This window comes from Pseudoliparis swirei, chromosome 12 (assembly GCF_029220125.1).
Source record: "Pseudoliparis swirei isolate HS2019 ecotype Mariana Trench chromosome 12, NWPU_hadal_v1, whole genome shotgun sequence".
In the NCBI taxonomy this organism is placed as follows: domain Eukaryota; kingdom Metazoa; phylum Chordata; class Actinopteri; order Perciformes; family Liparidae; genus Pseudoliparis; species Pseudoliparis swirei.
The window spans coordinates 655,996-676,794 of NC_079399.1; the positions used below are offsets into that span (position 1 = coordinate 655,996).

Genomic DNA, 20,799 nt, shown 5'->3' on the forward strand with positions numbered 1-20,799 from the left:
GCTTCTCTCCTCCGATTCAAGCCGGGTCTGCAGCGCTGCTGCGCGGCCGGAGCCTGCGCCGCGTCCCGGTGCTCCGCGTCCCGGTGCTCCGCGTCCCGGTGCTCCGCGTCCCGGTGCTCAGCGTCCTGGTGTCAAGTGGTCTCGGACTGGCCCACAGACCGACGGGTGCGTAGCCGGATCGGGACGTGACGGTCGCGGATGCTGCTGCTGTTACGGCATCTCCGTCTCCTCCTGACGCACCGGCTGCCCCTGCCAGGCCAATACGCACTCACGGCACCGGGACCCTTCATAATAAAAGCCTTCCATAAAATCTAAGCATGACCTGATCTAGACTCCTGATCTGAAACTTGGATCTAGACTTGAATCTAGACTGGTCGAACTAGTGAACCTGGATCTATACACCTGGATCCAGACCTGGATCTATACACCTGGATCCAGACCTGGATCTATACACCTGAATCTAGACCTGAATCCCTGAGCTGATAACACTATCAAGCTATTGAACTTGCTGCGCTTTTATTTTGAAGGCAGGCTGGTTTCCGGGTTGAGTGCTGGTGGATCAATATTCATCAGATTTTTTTTTTTTCATATTTCGTCAGTCCGAGGACACTATCGAAATTGTTATTATTTATTACTCTGCTTCTTATTGGTCTACAGTGGGCGCTGTAATAAAGGATTGTCTCATCTCGTCTCACCACGTCCACTTGGACCCTCTATGAAGAGACTCAGAGCCCTAAGCTCCGCCTCCTTAGATTATGAATTTGGTGAAAAACACATAACTGGCCCCTCCCCCTCCAGCTGAGTGCTTCATGAGCACCAGGACCGGAGCCCCACCAGGACCAGAGCCCCACCAGGACCGGAGCTTCATCCAGGTCAGGGGTCTCCGGGTCAGGGGTCTCCAGCTTCACACACACCCAACACTGTGAGCCTCGTCAGACGTCCAGGAGTTTCCCTGATAAGTGACGGCAGCCGGATTCACCGGGTCCCTCTGCTGTGTCCTCGGGTCAGGGTCTGCCCCCCACACACACACACACATACACACAGTCAACAGGAAGTGGCGGCCACCGATTGGCCGCCTCCTCTCATTGGACACAGACCCCTCGACGGGCTTTGGCCCCTGTGGGCCCCGCCCCCCTGTGTAGCCCCGCCCCCAACACGGAGCGGACACACTGCGTGCCAGACGTCCTCCGCTCGGCGCTCAGGTGAGTCCCTCTCCGTCTTCACCTTGACATCCAACACGTCTTCAGGGACACAGATGCATGATGGGAAACGTCCAGCTGTGTGTGTGCAGCAATAAAGTTAGATTGACTCTTCAAATCATTAACCAGTCTGTCCCTCTTCTTCGTGAGGAGGAGGAGGAGGAGGAGGAGGGGGAGGGGTGCTGACGTGGAGCTCCACCACGCAGTCATAATGTCACGTTATCACATGTTACGATGTCACGTTATGTCACATGTTACGTTATCATGTTAAAGTCACATGTCATAAATTTCTTTCTCCTCCTGTCTCCTCCTTGTCTCCTCCTCAGTCCTCGTCTCCTCGTCTCCTCCTTGTCTCCTCCTCGTCTCCTCCTCGTCTCCTTACATCTCCTCCTTGTCTCCTCCTTGTCTCCTCACGTCTCCTCTTTGTCTCCTCGTTGTCTCCTCACGTCTCCTCACGTCTCCTCCTTGTCTCCTCCTTGTCTCCTCACGCCTCCTCCTCGTCTCCTCCTTGTCTCCTCACGTCTCCTCCTCGTCTCCTCCTTGTCCTCCGTCCTTATACATGTCGCTAACGTCTCTCCGTCTCTCTTGTCTCCTTCGTCCTCCTCGTCTCCTCCTTGTCTCCTCACGTCTCCTTCTTGTCTCCTTCTTGTCTCCTCCTCCTCACGTCTCCTCACGTCTCCTCATGTCTCCTCCTTGTCTCCTCCTTGTCTCCTCCTTGTCTCCTCACGTCTCCTCCTTGTCTCCTCACGTCTCCTCACGTCTCCTCACCTTCTCCTCCGTCTCCTCCTCGTCTCCTCCTTGTCTCCGTCTCCTCTCGTCTCCTCCTTGTCTCCTCACGTCTCCCTTGTCTCTCCACGTCTCCTCTCGTCTCCTCCGTCTCCTCCTCGTCTCCTCGTCTCCTCCTTGTCTCCTCCACGTCTCTCCACGTCTCCTCCTTGTCTCCCTCCGTCTCCTCCTCGTCCTCCTTATGTCTCCTCCTCGTCTCCCTCCTTGTCTCCTCCACGTCTCCTCCTTGTCTCCTCGTTGTCTCCAAGAAGTACTCCTCTTGTCCTCCTTGTCTCCTCCTCGTCTCCTCCTCACGTCCATCTCGTCTCCTCCGTCTCCTTCTTGTCTCCTCCTTGTCTCCTCACCTCGTCTCCATCACGTCCTCCTCCGTCTCCTCATTGCGTCTATGCATGCATGTCTCCGCCGATATATCGTGATATATCGTCTCCTCGTTGTCTCCTCCTTGATATGGTTTTCCTCCACGATATCCTCCGTCCTCCTCGTCTCCTCCTTGTCTCCTCCTGTCTCCTCCTCGTCTCCTCACGTCTCCTCCTTGTCTCCTCCTTGTCTCCTCACGTCTCCTCCTCGTCTCCTCACGTCTCCTCCTCGTCTCCTCCTTGTCTCCTCACGTCTCCTCCTCGTCTCCTCCTCGTCTCCTCACGTCTCCTCCTCGTCTCCTCCTTGTCTCCTCATCTCTCGTCTCTCAACGTCTCCTCCTCGTCCCATCCTGGGTCTCCTCCCTAGTCTCCTCACGTCTCATATACGTCTCCTCCTCCTTGTCTCACTCACGTCTCCTCCTGGGTCTCGTCTCCTCCTCGTCTCATCACGTATCCTCCTTGTCTCCTCCACGTCCTCTCGTCTCCTCCGGGTCTCCTCCACCTCTCCTCCACGTCTCGTCTCGTCTCCTCCTCATTCATCCTCTGGTCTCCTCCTTGTCTCCTCCGTCTATCTCGTCTCCTCACGTCTCCTCACGTCTCCTCCTCGTCTCCTCATGTCTCCTCATTTGTCTCCTCCTTGAAATCTCCTCACGTCTCCTCCAAATCGTCTCCTCTCGTCTCCTCCTCAAGTCTCCTCTCGTCTCCTCCTTAATGTCTCACATCTCCTCCTTGTCTCCTCCGTGCTCTCTCGTCTCCTCCGTCAATCCTCCTGTCCTCCTTGATGTCTCCTCCTCGTCCTCCGTCCTCAAATCTGTCTCACGTCTCCTCACGTCTCCTCCTCGTCTCCTCATGTCTCCTCACGTCTCCTCACCTCTCCTCCTCATCTCCTCACGTCTCCTCCTCGTCTCCTCCTTGTCTCCTCCTCGTCTCCTCCTCGTCCTCCTCCGTCTCCTTGCATCTCATCGGCTCGATCTCCTCCGTCTCCTCCTCAGTCTCATATCCTCTCACGTCTCCTCAGGTCTCCTCCGCTCGTCTCCTCACTGTCTCCTCTGGATCTCCTCCTTGTCTCCTCATACGTCTCTCCTTGTCTCCTCCTTGTCTCCTCCTTGTCTCCCTCCATCCTCTTTGTCATCCTCATTGTCTCCTGCCTCGTCTCCGTGGTCATCGTCTCCTCCGTCTCGCATCGGCGTCTCCTCCTGGTCTCCATCACGTCTCCTCCTCGTCTCGCTCACCGGTCTCATATCCTTGTCTCCTCGCGTATGCATTCCTCCTCGTCTTCCTCGGTCTCAAGTCTCCTCCTCGTCTCCTCACGGGTCTCCTCATCTTGTCTCCTCACGTCTCCTCCTTGTCTCCTCCGTCTCCTCCTGGGTCCTCGCCAGCATATCATATCCTCGTCCTTCCTCCGTCTCCTCCTTGTCTCCTCCTTGTCTCCTCTCGTCTCCTCGCCCGATATATCCGGTCTCCACTCCTGGGTCTCCTCCTTGTCTCCTCCTCGTCTCCTCCGTCTCCTCCTTAATATCACGTCTCCTCCGTCTCCTCGTATCACTCTGATCTCGCTCAACGTGCTCCTCTCTCGTCTCATAGTCTCCTCCTCGTCTCCTCCTTGTCTCCTGGAGTCTCACTCCAGCCCTCGTAGTCTCCTGGGTCTCCTCCTGGTCTCCTCACGTCTCCTCCTTGTCTCCTCACTCGTCTCCTCGCCCCGTGTCTCCTCCGTCTCCTCCTGGAGTCTCCTCAGGTCTCAGGTCTCCTCCTCGTCTCCTCCATGGTCTCCTCCTCTTGTCTATCATAGGTCTCCTCCTCTGATGTCACTAGGCGTGTCCTCCTTGTCTCCTCCAGTCTCCTCCATTCCTCGTCTCTAACGTCTCCTCCTTGTCTCCTCATCTCCTCCGCGTCTCCTCCTCGTCTCCTCCTCCTCTCCTCACGTCTCCTCCACGTCTCCTCCATACGTCTCCTCCTCGTCTCCTCCGTCCTCCTCGTCCTCCTTGTCTCCTCCGTCTCCTCCGTCGTCCTCCTCGTCTCCTCCCTTGTCCTCATCCTCCTTGTCTCCTCCTGTCTCCTCCTTGTCTCCTCACGTCTCCTCCTCGTCTCCTCCTCGTCTCCTCCTCGTCTCCTCCTCGTCTCCTCCTCGTCTCCTCCTCGTCTCCTCCTCGTCTTCACCTCGTCTCCTCCTCGTCTCCTCCTCGTCTCCACCTCGTCTCCTCCTCGTCTCCTCCTCACGTCTCCTCACGTCTCCTCCTCGTCTCCTCACGTCTCCTCACGTCTCCTCACCTCTCCTCCTCGTCTCCTCACGTCTCCTCCTCGTCTCCTCCTCACGTCTCCTCACGTCTCCTCCTCGTCTCCTCTGGGTCTCTCCTGCGTCTCCTCCCTGCGTCCTCCTCCCGTCTCCGTCTCCTCCTTGTCTCCTCCGTCTCCTCCTTGTCTCCTCCTTGATATCCATCCGTCTCATCCTCGTCTCCTCTGCCTGGGTCTCCGTTTTCCATCGCCCGTCTCCTCCTGGGTCTCCTCACGGTCCATCCTCGTCTCCTCCTCGTCCTCCTGGTCTCCTCCTCGTCTCCTCACGTCTCCTCCTCGTCTCCTCACGTCTCCTCCTCGTCTCCTCCTCGTCTCCTCCTTGTCTCCTCACGTCTCCTCCTCGTCTCCTCACGTCCTCCTCGTCTCCTCATCTCACTCTCGTCTCCTCTCGTCTCCTCCGTCTCCTCCTCCGTCTCCTCATCTCCTCCTCCGTCTCCTCTCGTCGTCCTCCTCGTCTCCTCCTTGTCTCCTCCGCCCGGCCTCCTCCTCCGTCTCCTCGCGTGTCGTATATTGTCTCCTCCGTCTCCTCCTTGTCTCATGTTGTCTCCTCCGTCTCCTCCTCGTCTCCTCCACGTCTCTCTGTCTCCTCCCTCGTCCTCCATATAGTCTCCTCCGTCTCCTCCGTCTCCTCCTTGTCTCCTCCGTCTCCTCCCCATTCCCTCCTCGTTATGTTGTCTCCTCCCTGAAATCTCCTCCTCAGGTCTCCTCAAATTATAGTCTTCCTCCTCAAGTCTCCTCACGTCTCCTCCTGGAGTCTCACTCATGTACTGGTAATTCCTCCATCCTCATCTCCTCCAGTGTCTCCTCCTCGTCCTCCTCGTCTCCTCCAGCGGTCTCCTCCTGGGTCATCCTTGTCTCCTCCTTGTCTCCTCATGACAGCTCGTGCCGTCCTCTTTTGTCTCGCTAACGTCTCGTATAACGTCTCCACTCGTTTGTCATTGCGTCTCCTCCGGGTCTCCTCACGTCTCCTCCTCGTCTCCTCCTCGTCTCCTCCTCGTCTCCTCACGTCTCCTCACGTCTCCTCCTTGTCTCCTCACGTCTCCTCCTCGTCTCCTCCTTGTCTCCTCCTCGTCTCCTCACGTCTCCTCACGTCTGCTCCTCGTCTCCTCGTCTCCTCCTCGTCTCCTCCTGTCTCCTCACGTCTCCTCACCTCTCCTCCTCATCTCCTCACGTCTCCTCCTCGTCTCCTCCTTGTCTCCTCCTCGTCTCCTCCTCGTCTCCTTACATCTCCTCCTTGTCTCCTCACGTCTCCTCTTTGTCTCCTTCTTGTCTCCTTCTTGTCTCCTCACGTCTCCTCATTGTCTCCTCACGTCTCCTCCTCGTCTCCTCCTTGTCTCCTCACGTCTCCTCCTTGTCTCCTCGTTGTCTCCTCCTCGTCTCCTCACATCTCCTCCTTGTCTCCTCCTGTCTCCTCCTTGTCTCCTCCGTCCTCCTCGTCTCCCTCCTTGTGCTCATCATAGTGCTCATATGGTCTCCTCCAGGTCTCTCCACGTCTCACTCCTGGGTCTCCTCATGTCTCCTCAGCAATGCTCATCACACTGCAGGTCCTCAGGTCTCATCACATAGATTCTCCTCCTGGTCCTCCTCCTTGTCTCCTCACCCGTCTCCTCCTCGTCTCCTCCGTCTCCTCCTTGTCTCCCTCCTTGTCCTCTCGTCTCCTCCTTGTCTCCTCCCCTCTCCTCCTTGTCTCCTTGTCTCCTCCTCGTCTCCTCCACGTCTCCTCCTGTCTCGTCTCCTGCAATGCTCCTCCTCACGTCTCCTCCTCGTCTCCTCCTCGTCTCCTCCTTGTCTCCTCCTCGTCTCCTCACGTCTCCTCACGTCTCCTCGTCTCCTCACGTCTCCTCCTCGTCTCCTCCTCGTCTCCTCCTCGTCTCCTCACTCGTCTCATAAATATATAGTCTCCTCCTCGTCTCCTCACGTCTCCTCCTTGTCTCCTCCTCGTCTCCTCCTTGATATATGCGTCCTCCTTGTCTCCTCCGTCTCCTCCCTCGTCTCCTCCCTCGTCCTCGTCCTCCTCGTCTCCTCCTGCGTGTAATGCTCCTCGCGTCTCCTCCTGGTCCTCCTCCTCGTCTCCTCCGTCTGTCCTCCCTTATCTCCTCCTCGTCTCCTCCCGTCTCCTTCATGTCTCCTCCTCGTCTCCTCCTGGACGTCTCCTCCTCGTCTCATCCTCAGGTCTCCTCCACGTCCTCCTCCTCTCCTCCTCATGCTCCTCCGTCTCCTCTCGTCTCCTCCTCTAGGTCTCCTCCGTCTCATCATCTCCTCCTGGAATCCTCCTCCACGTCCTCCTTGTCTCCTCCTTGTCTCCTCATTGTCTCCTTCTTGTCTCCTCGTTGTCTCCTCACGTCTCCTCCTTGTCTCCTCCTCCGTCTCCCTCCTACAATGTCCTCCTCCTTGTCTCCTCCTATACTCCTCCTTAAATCTCCTCACGTCTCCTCCTTAAATATATAATTTGTCCTCCGTCCTCCTCGTCCTCCTCGTCTCCTCCATCTCCTCCTCGTCTCCTCCTCGTCTCCTCCTTGTCTCCTCCAGTCGTCTCCTCGGAATGCTCCTCACTGTCTCCTCAAATATCTCCTCCGTCCTCCTCATGTCTCCTCCTTACAATGTCTCCCTCCGTCCTCCTCCTCGTCCTCCGTCTCCTCCTCGTCTCCTCCGATAGTCTCGCCCGTCTCCTCCGTCGTCCTCCTCCTCCGTCTCCTCATGCTCCTCCGTCTCCTCCTCATCTCTCCTCAGGTCTCCTCCTTGTCCTGGTCTCCCTCCTGGGTCTCCTCCAGGTAATATCTCATAGATATCCTCAGATGTCTTCATCCTCGTCTCCATCGCCCGTGCTCATCATCGTCTCCATCTGGGTCCTTACGTCTCCTCGTCTCCATATAGTCTCCTCACGTCTCCACTCCTTGTCTCGCCATGTCTCCTCACGTCTCCTCCTTGTCTCCTCCGTCTCCTCCTTGTCTCCTCGCCCGTCTCCACTCGTCTCCTCGCCCATGCTCCTCACGTCATCCTGGTCTCTGCGTCCTCGCAATATCCCTCCTCGTCTCCTCTGCGTCTCCTCCGTCTCCTCCGTCTCCTCCTCGTCCTCCTCCGTCTCCTCTCTTGTCTCCTCAAAATCCTCCTCTCCTCGTCTCCTCCGTCTCCTCCTCGTTCCTCCTCATGTCTCCTCCCGTCTCCTCCATTCCTCCTCGTCTCCTCCTCGTCTCCTCCACAGTCTCCTCCTCGTCTCCTCCGTCTCCTCCTCGTCCTCCTGCATTCTCCTCCTTGTCTCTCGTCTCCTCATCTCCTCCGTCTCCTCCTTCGTCTCCTCCGTCTCCTTGTCTCCTCATTTGTAATGCTCATTACTTGTCTCATGTCTCTCAGGTCTCCTCCTCCGTCTCCACTCCTCGTCTCCTCCTCGTCTCCTCAGCTGGGTCTCACTCTGTCTCCTCCGTCCGTGCTCCTTCCGTGCTCCTCCGTCTCCCGTCTCGTCTCCTCCTTGTCTCTCTCAGGTCCTCTGGGTCTCCTCCGTCGTCTCCGCCATGGGTCCTCATACGTCTCCTCCGTCTCCTCGCCCGTCTCCGTCTGTCTCTGGGTCTCCTGGGCTCATCCTCGCTCTGCGTCATCATGTCTCCTCCAGTGCTCCTCATAAGATCCTCCTCAGATCTCCATCGCCCGTCTCCTCTCGTCTCCTCGGCGATGTCTCCAGGTCGTCTCCTCCTCGTCTCCTGGCGGTCTCCTCCTTGTCTCCTCTCTTGTCTCCTCACGTCTCCTCTTGCAATACTCCTTCTTGTCTCCTCCTGCGTCTCCTCACGTCTCACTCATTTAATATATCCGTCTCCACAATCTCCTCCTTGTCTCCTCCTGTCCTCCTCCTTGTCTCCTCCTCGTCTCCTCCTTGTCTCCTCCCCGTCTCCTCCTCCGTCTCCTCCATCTCCTCCGCCTTCTCCTCCTGTCTCCCTCCTTGTCTCCTCCAGTCTCCTCATCCTCTCGTCTCCTCCTTAATCTCCTCCTCGTCTCCCTCCTCGTCTCCTCACGTCTCCTCCGTCCTCCTAAGTCTCCTCCTTGTCTCCTCCGCGTCTCCTCCTCAGTCTCCTCCGTCTCCTCCTCATCTCCTCCAGGTCTCCTCACGTCTCCTCGCCGTGTCCTCCAGGAGTCTCCTCAGTCTATCGCCCGTCTCCTCCGTTGTCTCCTCAGGTGCTCCCTCCTCATCTCCTCCTCGTCTCCATCATGTCTCCTCACGTGTCTCCTCCTCGTCTCCTCCGTCTCCTCCTTGTCTCCTCCTGTCTCCTCCTCGTCTCTCTCCTCGTCTCCTCCTGGGTCTCCTCCTCGTCTCCTCCGTCTCCTCCTTGTCTCCTCGTCTCTCGTCTCCTCACGTCTCCTCCTCGTCTCCTCACGTCTCCTCCTCGTCTCCTCCTTGTCTCCTCACGTCTGCTCCTCGTCTCCTCACGTCTCCTCCTCGTCTCCTCCTCGTCTCCTCACGTCTCCTCCTAGATCCTCCTCATAGTCTCCTCCCTTGTCTCCTCCTCGTCTCATGTCTCTCGTCTCCTCCTCGTCTCCTCATATGTCTCCTCTCGTCTCCTCCTTGTGCTCGTCCTCCATTGTCTCCTTCTTAAATGTCTCAAGTGCCCTCACGTCTCCTCCTCGTCGTCTCCTCGTCTCCTCCTGTCTCCTCCTCGTCTCCTCCTTGTCCTCTCCGTCTCCTCCTCATTCCTATCATCTCTTGTGCGTCCTCCTCGATGTCTCCGTCTCCTCCGTCTTGTCTCCTTGTCTCCTCATTCTCCTCCTGGAGTCTCACTCATGTCTCCTCCTCGTCTCCTCCTTGTCTCCTCCTCGTCTCCTCCATGGCAATGCTCTCCAGGTCTCCTCCTGGATCCTCGTCTCCTCTCGTCTCCTCCGCAGTCTCCTCCTCGTCTCCTCCTGGTATCCTCGTCTCCTCCATGTCTCCTCACGTCTCCTCCTGCGTCTCCTCAGATATATCCTGGTCTCCTCCCATCGTCACTCCTCGTCTCCTCTGGTCTCCGTCTTGCTCCTCGTCTCCTCCTTGTCTCCTCCTCGTCTCCTCACGTCTCCTCCACATTCTCTACTCAATCTCCTCCTTGTCTCCTCCTTGTCTCTCGTGCTCAGCCTTGTCATCTCCTCCAGATCTCCTCCTTGTCTCCTCGGCGTCTCCTCCGCTGGTCTCCTAGCCATTGTCTCCTAGCCACATCCTCCTGGATTCTCCTCCGTCGTCTCCTCGTCTCCTCCTCGTCTCCTCCTCGTTCTCCTCCTCGTCTCCTCACGTCTTGTCCTCCTCCGCAATCTCATCCTCAATCTCCTCAGGTCTCCTCTTAGATCTCCTCCTTGTCTCCTCCGTCTCCTCATAGATCTCCTCCGTCTCCTCCTCGTCTCCTCATAATGTCCGTCCTCGCATATCTCCTCCTCATCTCCTCCACGTCCTCCTCGTCTCCTCCTTGTGTCCTCCTGGGTCTCCTCGTCCTTGTCTCCTCACGTCTCCTCCCATCTCCTCCCTTGATATCCTCACGTCTCTCGTCCCTCAATGTCCTGCCTCGTCTAAGCCTTGTACAGTGTCCTCAGGTCTCCTCCGTTGATTCTCTCCGTCTCCTCCTCGTCATCTTGTCTCCTCATGTCATCCTTGTCTCCGTCTCCTCCTTGTCTCCTCCATCTCGTCTGTCTCCATTGGTCTCCTCCGTCTCCTCCTTGTCTCCTCCTTGTCTCCTCCTCGTCTCCTCCTTGTCCTCCTCATCCGCCATCCTACCTCGTCCTCCTACTTTGTCTCCTCCTTGTCTCCTCCGTCTCCTCCGTCTCCTCCTCGTCTCCTCCTTGTCTCCTCCCTCGTCTCCTGGGTGGTCGCCCATCTCCTCCAGGTCACCATTACTCAAGTGCTCCTCGTAATGTCTCCTCTAAGTCTCTCCGTCTCAATATCCTCTAGTCCTCCGTCTCCTCATTGTCTCCTCCGTCTCACTCGCCCGTGTCTCCTCCGTCTCCTAACTGTCTCCTCGCCTTGTACAATGTCCTCCGTCGTCCTCCTTGTCTCGCTCGTTGTCTCCTCCTGGGTCTCCTCCGTCTCCTCCTTGTCTCCTCCTGTCCTCCTCATGTCTCCTCCAGGTCTCCTCCTCGTCTCCTCCTTGTCTCCTCCTGGTCTCCTCACGTCTCCTCCTTGTCTCCTCACGTCTCCTCCTCGTCTCCTCATGTCTCCATCGCCCGTATATCTCGTCTCCTCACGTCTCCTCACTCGTCTCCTCCGTCTCCTCCGTGCCTCAGCCCGTGTCATAAAGTCACTCAGGTCTCCATCGCCCGTGCTCCTCCGTGTCTGTCTCCTCCGTCTCCTCCTGGTCTCCTTGTCTCCTCATCATCTCGTCTCCTCCGTCTCCTCCTTGTCCTCCTCCTTGTCTTATCTAGTCTCCTCGCCCATCCTCCGTCTCCTCCTGCGTCTCCTCCGTCTCCTCATCGTCTCCTCCTCGTCTCCTCATGTCCCTCCACGTCTCCTCCTCGTCTCCACTCCGCGTCTCCTCTCATTCTATCCTTGACCTCCTCCGTCTCCTCCTCGTCTCCTCCGTCTCTCTCGTCTCCCTCCTCGTCTCCTCCATTCTAGGTCTCCGTCTCCTTACAATGCTCCTCACGTCTCCTCCTCGTCTCCTCACGTCTCCTCCTTGTCTCCTCACGTCTCCTCCTTGTCTCCTCATTGTCTCCTTCTTGTCTCCTCACGTCTCCTCACGTCTCCTCCTCGTCTCCTCCTCGTCTCCTCTGGAGTCTCCTCGTCTCCTCACGTCTCCTCACGTCTCCTCCTTGTCTCCTCACGTCTCCTCCTCGTCTCCTCACGTCTCCTCCTTGTCTCCTCCTGTCTCCTCCTTGTCTCCTCCTCGTCTCCTCCTCGTCTCCTCACGTCTCCTCCTTGTCTCCTCACGTCTCCTCACGTCTCCTCCTTGTCTCCTCACGTCTCCTCCTCGTCTCCTCACGTCTCCTCCTCGTCTCCTCACGTCTCTTGTCTCCTCCTCGTCTCCTCCCTCCGTGGAACTGATTTTGTATCTTTATAGATCGTTTCTGAGATTTAGCTTAAATTATGCTAACATTAAAACATTTTTACTGTACCAAGGAAGAGTTTATAAAAATAAGTCAGACTTTTGTATGTTAAAAAAAGTCCTGTATATAGATTTCCCCAAGAGTTCCAGGAAATGAATGATGCAGATGTGTTCCATACATATCTGAAATCCCCTACAATAGCAATCAAACAATTTTAATGTATCAATTAGGACATTTTTCAAAGTAAAAGTCCTAAATGTTTAAAGAAATCTGTAATTTCTTTAATGTTTGAGGTGCTTTATATATGTATTTCCTCATAGTCCTCATAGCAATAATGCTACACAATAAATAGAATGCTTCAATCGACACTGATCGGTATTATCGGTGATCGGCAGGTACTGATTTCAGTGATCGGTGATCGGCACCAAAAACCTGATCGGTGCATCTCTAATATATATGTGTGTATATATATTTGTGTATATATATGTGTATATATATGTATATATACACATATATATATATATATATACACATATATACGTATATAGATACATATATATGTGTATCTATATATATATACACATACATATATATACACATATATATATACACATACACACATATATATATACACATATATATATACACATATATATATACACATACATGTATATACACATCTATATATGTATATATACATATATATATACTGTATATATGATGGAACCTCTTGTCTCTGACAGATGAGACGAAGGCCAGCGGGAAACGGGTCGTCGGGGACGTCCACTACGCCTCGGCCAATCAGAGAGCAGGATTCATCACACCTGTTCCAGGGGGGGTGGGGCCTATGACCGTGGCCATGCTCATGGAGGTAAAGGACTTTGTTGCTTCATTGTTTACACACACACACACATATATATATATGTGTATACATATAAATAATATTATACATATATTCATATATTCAAGTCAACTCAATTCAGTTTATTTGTATAGCCCAATTTCACAAATTACAAATTTGTCTCAGTGCTTTACAATCTGTACACATAGACATCCCTGCCCCAAAACCTCACATCGGACCAGGAAAAACTCCCAAATAACCCTTCAGGGAAAAAAGGAAGAAACCTGGAGGAGAGCAACAGAGGAGGATCCCTCTCCTAGGATGGACAGATGCAATAGATGTAATGTGTACAGAAGGACAGATTTAGAGTTAAATACATTCAATGAATATGACAGAGTGTATGAATAGTTCATAGTAAGCATATTCCACGATGGAGACCTCCACGATCCATCAGGCAGATGGCGGTGGGGAGGAGGAGTGGGCGGAGTCTCAACAGGACAGTGGCGTAGTCATGAGCAGGAATTCCACGACCCAGGCAGTCCATCAGGCAGATAGGATCTATGCCGTCTCATAGGGTCCGATGACCCCATGAGGCGTAAAGTCAAGGACTTCGGGGAGAAAGCAGAGTTAGTAGCGTGTGATTGAGATGAAAATTCATCCTTAAGGAGAGAAAAAGGAGATAGGTACTCAGTGCATCCTAAAACGTCCCCGGCAGCTATAAGCCTATAGCAGCATATCAAGGGGCTGGACCAGGGCAAACCTGATTCAGCCTAACTATAAACTCTGTCAAGAGGAAGGTCTTAAGTCTACTCTTAAGCGAGGTGACTGTGTCTGCCTCCCGGACTGAAGGTGGAAGCTGGTTCCATAAAGAGGAGCTTGATAACTAAAGCCTCTGGCTCCGATGGTGCTTTTTAAGACTCTAGGAACTACAAGTAGTCACGCATTTAGTGGCGTAGCTCTCTGGTGGGGAGCAATATGGTACGACAAGCTCCTTAAGATATGATGGAGCATCACCAATCAAGGCTTTGTAGGTTAAGAGAAGAATTTTAAAAGTGATTCTTGATTTTACTGGGAGCCAGTGCAGAGCAGCTAGTGCAGGAGTGATGTGATCTCTTTTCTTAGTTTAGTGAGAACACGAGCTGCAGCATTCTGGATCAACTGGAGGGACCTAAGAGATTTATAGAGCAGCCTGCTAATAAGGGTTGCAGTAATCCAGTCTCGAAATGTGACGCGTGAACCAATTTTCTGCATCTTTTTGAGACAAGATGTGCCTGATTTTGAAATATTACGTAGATGAAAGAATGCAGTCCTTGAGATTTGCTACGTGGGAGTTAAAGGACAAGTCGATCAAAGATAACGCCAAGATTCTTTACAGTGGTGTTGGATGCCAGGGCAATGCCGTCTACAGAATCCACATCACCAGATAATTGATCTCTGAGGTGCTCAGGGCGATTAAAATTACTTGGTTTTGTCTGAGTTTAACATCAAAGTTGCAGGTCATCCATGTTTTATGTCTTTAAGACATGCTTGAATTTTACAGAGTTGGTTGCTCTCCTCTGGTTTTATCGATAAATATAGTTGAGTGTCATCTGCATAACATTGAAAGTTTATGGAGTGTTTCCTGATAATATTGCCCAAAGGAAGCATGTATAAGGTAAATAAAATTGGTCCTAGCACAGAACCTTGTGGAACTCAGTGATTAACGTTGGTGGTTATCGGCGTCATCGTTTACAAATACAAACTGAGATCGATCTGATAAATAGGATTTAAACCAAATTAGTGCCGTGCCTGAAATGCCAATCGACTGCTCCAGTCTCTGTAACAGGATGTCATGGTCAATGGTGTCGAATGCAGCACTAAGGTCTAACAAGACCAGGACAGAGAGAGTCCTTTATCTGCTGCCATTAAGAGGTCATTTGTAATTTTCACCAGTGCCGTCTCGGTGCTGTGGTGTTTTCTAAATCCTGATTGAAATTTCTCAAATAAACTATTATGATGTAGAAAGTCGCACAACTGATTTGCGACCACTTTCTCAAGGATCTTGGAGAGGAAGGGAGGTTGAGATCGGTCTGTAGTTAGCCAATACCTCTGGATCCAGGTGGGCTTCTTCAGGAGAGGTTTAATAACAGCCACCTTGAAGGTGTGATGCGTGGCCTGTTAGCAGAGACACATTGATAATATCTAATAGAGCCGCCAATTAAAGGCAAAAGCGTCTTTAAGCAGCCTCGTCGGGATGGGGTCCAAGAGACAGGTAGGCGTGTTGAAAGAAACCGTTGAAAATAATTGGTCACGGTTGATAGGAAAATCCTCAAATATACACCAGGGCATACAGCGGTTTCCAAGGCCATTCCACTTGAGGACAGATTGGCACTGGTTATGGGCAAGATTATTAATCTTGTCCTAATAGTTAAAATCTTTTCATTAAAGAAGTTCATAAAGTCATTACCACTAAGGTTTATAGGAATGCTCGGCTCCACAGGCTGTGACTCTCTGTCAGCCTGGCTACAGTGCTGAAGAGAAACCTGGGGTTGTTTTATTTTTCTATTATTGATGAGTAATAGGCTGCTCTGGCATTACGGAGGCCTTCTTATATGTTTTAAGACTATCTCGCCAAACTAAGCGGGATTCTTGAGATTAGTTGAGCATATCGTTCAAGCTTTAAATGACGTTTGCTTCAGTTTTGCGGGTCTGAGGTTATACCAGGAGCAAACCTCCTCTTCCTCACTGTCTTCTTCTTCAGAGGGCTATCGAGTCAGTGTCATTCTCAGAGAGCCTATGGCACTGTCAACAAGATGATCAATCTGGGACGGACTAAAGTTAGACCAGGAGTCCTCTGTTATATTGAGGCGTGGTATCGAATCAAATACAGAAGGAATCGCTTCTTTAAATTTAGCTACAGCACTATCAGTTAGACATCTAGTGTAGAAACTTTTGACTAACGGTACACTCGGTAGTATAAATTCAAAAGTTATGAGGTTGTGGTCTGACAGAAGAGGATTCTGTGGGAAGGCGTTCAAATGCTCAATGTCAACGCCATAAGTAAGAACAAGATCAAGCGTGTGGCCAAAGCTGTGGTGGGTTTCTGTGCTCTCTGACAGAAGCCAATCGAGTCAACAAGGAGATGAATGCAGCACTAAGGCAATCATTATCAACATCCACATGGATATTAAAATCTCCAACAATAATAACTTTATCGGTTTTAAGAACCAAACTTGATATAAATTCTGAAATTCAGATATAAACTCTGAATATGGACCTGGTGGCGGTACAGAATCACAAATCAATTGGCTGTAGTGTTTTCCAGGTTGGATGTGAAAGACTAAGAACAAGGCTTTCAAATGAGGTGTAGTGTAATTTTGGTTGAGGATTAATTAATGGCTCGATTCAAAGATGGCTGCTACTCCACCTCTCGACGGTGCCTCGAGGAATGTGAGTATTAATATGACTTGGAGAGTCGATTCATTCAGGCAGACATATTCTTCATGGCTCAGCCAGGTTTCAGTTAGGCAACATAAATCAATGTGATTATCTGATATTAAATCATTCAGTAACACAGCTTTAGATGACAGAGATCGAATATTTAGGAGACCACATTTAATAGACCTATTTTGTTGCACTGCTGAAATAATTGTGTTAACTTGTATAAGGTTATTGTTATACGACTCCTCTTCTGCTTACTTTTGATTTATTTAATTGAAGTGGCCGTGGGACAGACACAGTCTCTACTCTAAAGTCATGGGTGGGTAACTGCTCGAATGGAAGAGCAGAGAAGGGTGTTAAACTACAACTCTGCTCCCGGTTCCTGATCTAGACCCTGGGTTTGTCATGGATTAAGTCCGGTGATCAACTTGGTCATATTCGCAGAAAATGAGGCGCTCCGTCCATGGATGGAATGCCGTCTCTCCTCATCAGATCAGGTTTTCCCCAGAAAGTCTTCCAGTTGTCTCACATGCTTACATTGTTAAAGCTGACTCCACCTCGACAGCCAGCGGTTGAAAGGCGACATATATATATATATACATATATATATATATATATGTTACATATATATATATATGTTTATATATATACACACATATATATATATACATATATACACACACATATATATATATACATATATACACACATATATATATATATATATATACACACATATATATATATATATATATATACACACACACATATACAGGACTGTCTCAGAAAATTAGAATATTGTGATAAAGTTCTTTATTTTCTGTAATGCAATTAAAAAAACAAAAATGTCATGCATTCTGGATTCATTACAAATCAACTGAAATATTGCAAGCCTTTTATTCTTTTAATATTGCTGATTATTTTTTACAGCTTAAGAAAACTCTAAAATCCTATCTCATAAAATTTTAATATTTCCTCAGACCAAGTAAAAAAAAAGATTTATAACAGCTGAGTGTTTGTCAAGGCTCAGGAAACCCTTGCAGGTGTTTCGAGTTAATTGAACAATTCAAGTGATTTGTTAATACCCTACTAGTATACTTTTTCATGATATTCTAATATTTGAGATAGGATATTTGAGTTTTCTTAAGCTGTAAACCATAATCAGCAATATTAAAAAGAATAAAAACTTGCAATATTTCAGTTGATTTGTAATGAATCCAGAATGCATGACATTTTGTTTTGAATTGCATTACAGAAAATAAAGAACTTCATCACAATATTCTAATTTTCTGAGACAGTCCTGTATACATATACAGGACTGTCTCAGAAAATTAGAATATTGTGATGAAGTTCTTTATTTTCTGTAATGCAATTAAAATATTAAATATTAAAGAATAAAGGCTTTGCAATATTTCCAGTTGATTTGTAATGAATCCAGAATGCATTTTGTTTTTGCATTACAGAAAATAAAGAACTTTATCACAATATTCTAATTTTCTGAGAGTCCTGTATATACACACACATATATATATATGTATACATATATATATATGTGTGTGTATATATGTGTATATATAGAATATACACTTTTATTAATCCCCAAGGGGAAATTAGTTCTCTGCATTTAACCCATCCTTAGTTATTAAGGAGCAGTGGGCTGCGGTGAGCGCCGAGGATCTCCTCCTCGTCCTCCTGCCGTCTCCTCCACGTCTCCTCCTCGTCTCCTCCTTGTCCTCTCCTTGTCTCCTCCCTCGTCTCCTCCATCTCCATAATCTCCTCTTGTCTCCTCCGTCTCCTCCTTGTCTCCTCCTCAATGTCTCCGTCTCTCCGTCTCATCCTCCGTCTCCTCTCGTCTCATCATAAATCATCTCCTCGTGCTCCTCATGTCTCCTCCTCCATACGTCTCCTCCGTGTCTCGCGTATATCGCCCGTCTCCTGGTCTCGCACTCGCCCGTCTCCTCCTCGTTCTCCTGGGTCTCCTCCTCCGTCTCCTCCTATCAGATGTCATCTCGTCTCCTCAGCAATGTCTCAGGTCGTCCACTCATAGATATCCGTTCCATCCTTGTCTCCTCACGCCCGTGCTCCTCCGTCTCATCCTCAGGTCTCCTCCGTCCTCCTGGGTCTTCCTCTGGATGTCCCTCCGTCCTCTCATATAGATCTCACTCCATTTGTCCCACTCCTTGTGCTCCTCACGTCTCCTCCTCGTCCTCCTCCGTCTCCTCCTTGTCTCCTCCTCAGGTCTCCTCCTTGTCTCCTCCGTCTCCTCCTTGATGCTCCTCCGTCTCCTCCGTCTCCTCCTCGTCTCCTCCTGTCTCCTCCTGGCGTCTCCGTCTCCTCCGTCTCCTCCTTGTCTCAGTCCGTCTCCTCCTGCAGTCTTATCGCTCCTCCATCTCCTCACCAGTCTCCTCCGTCTCCTCCACGTCCTCCTCGTCTCGTCCCGTCTCCTCCTCGTCTCCTCATGTCCTCCACGTCCCTCCTCTCCTCCTCATCTCCTCACGTCTCCTCCTCGTCTCCTCGCCCAATATATCCTGGTCTCCTCCTCGTCGTCCTTACCTCTCCTCCTTCCCCGTCTCCTCCGTCTCCTCTTTTTGTCTCCTTCTTGTCTCCTTCGCATCCTCCTCCGTCTCCTCCTTGTCTCCTCCTGTCTCCTCCTTGTCTCCTCCTTGTCTCCTCCTTCCCCGTCTCCTGGTAATGTCTCCTCCGTCTCCTCATCTTGTCTCCTTGTCATATGTCTCCTCCTCGTCTCCTCCCATCTCGTCTCCTCCTTGTCTCACTCCTGGGTCTCCCTCCCCTTGTCTCCTCCGTCTCCTCCCTCGTCTCCTCCCGTCTCCTCGTGTCTCCATGGGCCTCCTCCGTCTCATATGGTCTCCTCCGTCCTCCTCTCGTCTCCTCCTTGTCTCCTCCATTCCTCCTTGTCTCCTCCGTCTCCTCCTTGTCTCCTCCGTCCTCCGTCTCCGTCTCCTCCTTGTCTCCTCACGTCTCCTCCTGGGTCTCCTCCCGTCTCGCTCGTATCTCGCTCACCGTCTCCATCCGTCATCCTCCTCCTTGTCTCCTCCGTCTCCTTGTCTGGAAGTCTCCTCCGTCTCCTCTCGTCTCCTCCAAGTCCTCCTGCCTCGTCTCCTCCGTCCTAGATGCTCCTCCCTTGTCCTGGAGTACTCCTCCGTGCTCCTCCTGATGTCATCCTCAGATATCGCCGATTGTCCTCCTAGTCTCCTAACGTCTCCTCCTTGTCTCTCCGTCTCACTAGTCTCCTCCTTGTCTCCTCCCTCGTCTCCTCCTCAGTCTCCTCCTGGTCTCATATAGTCTCCTCCGTCTCCTCCGTCTCCTCCTCGTCTCCTCCAGGTCTCCTCCGCGTCTCCTCCTCGTCTCATGGTCTCCTCATGCTCATCAGGTCTCCTCCTCGTCTCCTCAGCATACAATATATAAGATGCTCCTCAGGTCATCCTGGTCTCATCCTCAGGTCTCCTCCGTCTCATATAGTCTCATCGCCCGTGTCGCCAGCCGTCTCACTCGGGTCTCATCCTCCGTTCGCCACATAGTCTCCGCGTCTCCATCCTTGTCCTCACGTGCTCTCCGTCTCCTCCTCAGGTCTCATCGCGTGTACTCAGGTCTCATGCGTCTCCTCCGTCTCATCGTATCTCATCTCGTCGTCCTCCTTGTCTCCTCTCGTCTCCGTCCTTGTCTCCTCCGTCTCCTCCTCGTCTCGTCTCCTCCTCGTCTCCTTACATCTCCTCCTTGTCTCCTCCTTGTCTCCTCTCTTGCAATCTCCTCACGTGTCTCGTCTCTAAAGCCTCATATCCTCCTCCGTCTCCTCCGTCTCCTCCTTGTCTCCTCGTCTCCTCCACGTCTCCTCCTCCGTCTCCTCGTCTCCTCCGTCTCCTCCTTGTCTCCTCCTCGTCTCCTCCGTCTCCTCCTCGTCCTGCGTCTCCTCAAGTCTCCTCCTTGTCTCCTCAAGTGCTCCTCCTTGTCTCCCTCCGTCTCCTCCTCAGTCCTCCTCGTCTCCTCCGTTGTCTCCTCCGTCTCCTCCTCGTCTCCTCATCCTCCTCCTCGTCCTCCGTCTCCTCCGTCTCCTCTCCGTCTCCTCCGTCTCCTCCTCGTCTTATCCTTGTCTCCCGTCTCCTCCTGGTATCCTTGTCTCCTCCAAGTCTCTACCGTGCTCCTCCTCGTCTCCTCCACGTCTCCTCCATCTCCTCATAAATGTCTCCGTCCGTCCTCGCCCGTCTGGGTCCTCCTGGGTCTCCTCCTGGATGTCAAGTGCGTCATCAGGTCTCCTCATGATCCTCCTCAGGTCTCACTTGTCTCCTCCTTGTCTCATCTCCTCCGTCTCCTCCGTCTCGTCTCCTTGTCTCCTCCGTCCTCTTGTCTCCTTGTCTCCTCCACGTCTCCTCCTTGTCCTCCGTCTCCTCGTCTCCTCCTCGTCTCCTCCTTAATACTCCTCCGTCTCCTCTCGTCTCCTCGTCCTCCTCGTCTCCTTGTCTCCTCACGTCTCCTCCTGCGTCTCCTCGTCTCCTCCTCTCCTCCTCGTCTCCTCCGTCTCCTCCTCGTCTCTCCTCGTCTCACTCCTTGTCCTCAGCCTCCTCCTCATCTCCTCACGTCTCTCTCCTTGTCTCCTGCGTCCTCCTCCTTGTCCTCATTGTCTCATGCCCGTGCTCCTCCGTCTCCTCCGTGCCATCACGTCGTCCTCGTCTCCTCGTCTCCTCACGTCTCCTCCGTGCTCCTCTCATCTCTCCGTCTCCTCCTCGTCTCCTCCTCCTCTCCTCCTCGTCTCATAGTCTCCTCAAGTCTTAATATAGTCTCCGTCCGTCCTCCTTGTCTCATGTGTCTCCTCCTCGTCTCCTCACCTCGTCTCCTCATCTCCTCCGTCTCCTCCTGGGTCTCATATTGTGCTCATCATAGGTCTCCTCCTCAGATCTCC

General features: G+C 52.0%; 1 protein-coding gene and 1 long non-coding RNA gene across 3 annotated transcripts in view; one reads left to right on the forward strand and one right to left on the reverse strand.

Annotated features, from left to right (window-relative positions):
- The window catches only part of LOC130202445 (uncharacterized), a 2,143-nt gene extending 2,050 nt beyond the window's left edge, over positions 1 to 93 (reverse strand). The window contains exon 1 of the long non-coding RNA XR_008833368.1: positions 1 to 93. This exon is cut by the window's left edge and continues 17 nt beyond it. This is a non-coding gene — a long non-coding RNA (uncharacterized LOC130202445).
- mthfd1a (methylenetetrahydrofolate dehydrogenase (NADP+ dependent) 1a, methenyltetrahydrofolate cyclohydrolase, formyltetrahydrofolate synthetase) overlaps positions 1 to 20,799 on the forward strand; it is a 126,488-nt gene that overhangs the window by 73,946 nt on the left and 31,743 nt on the right. The window lies entirely within an intron of this gene.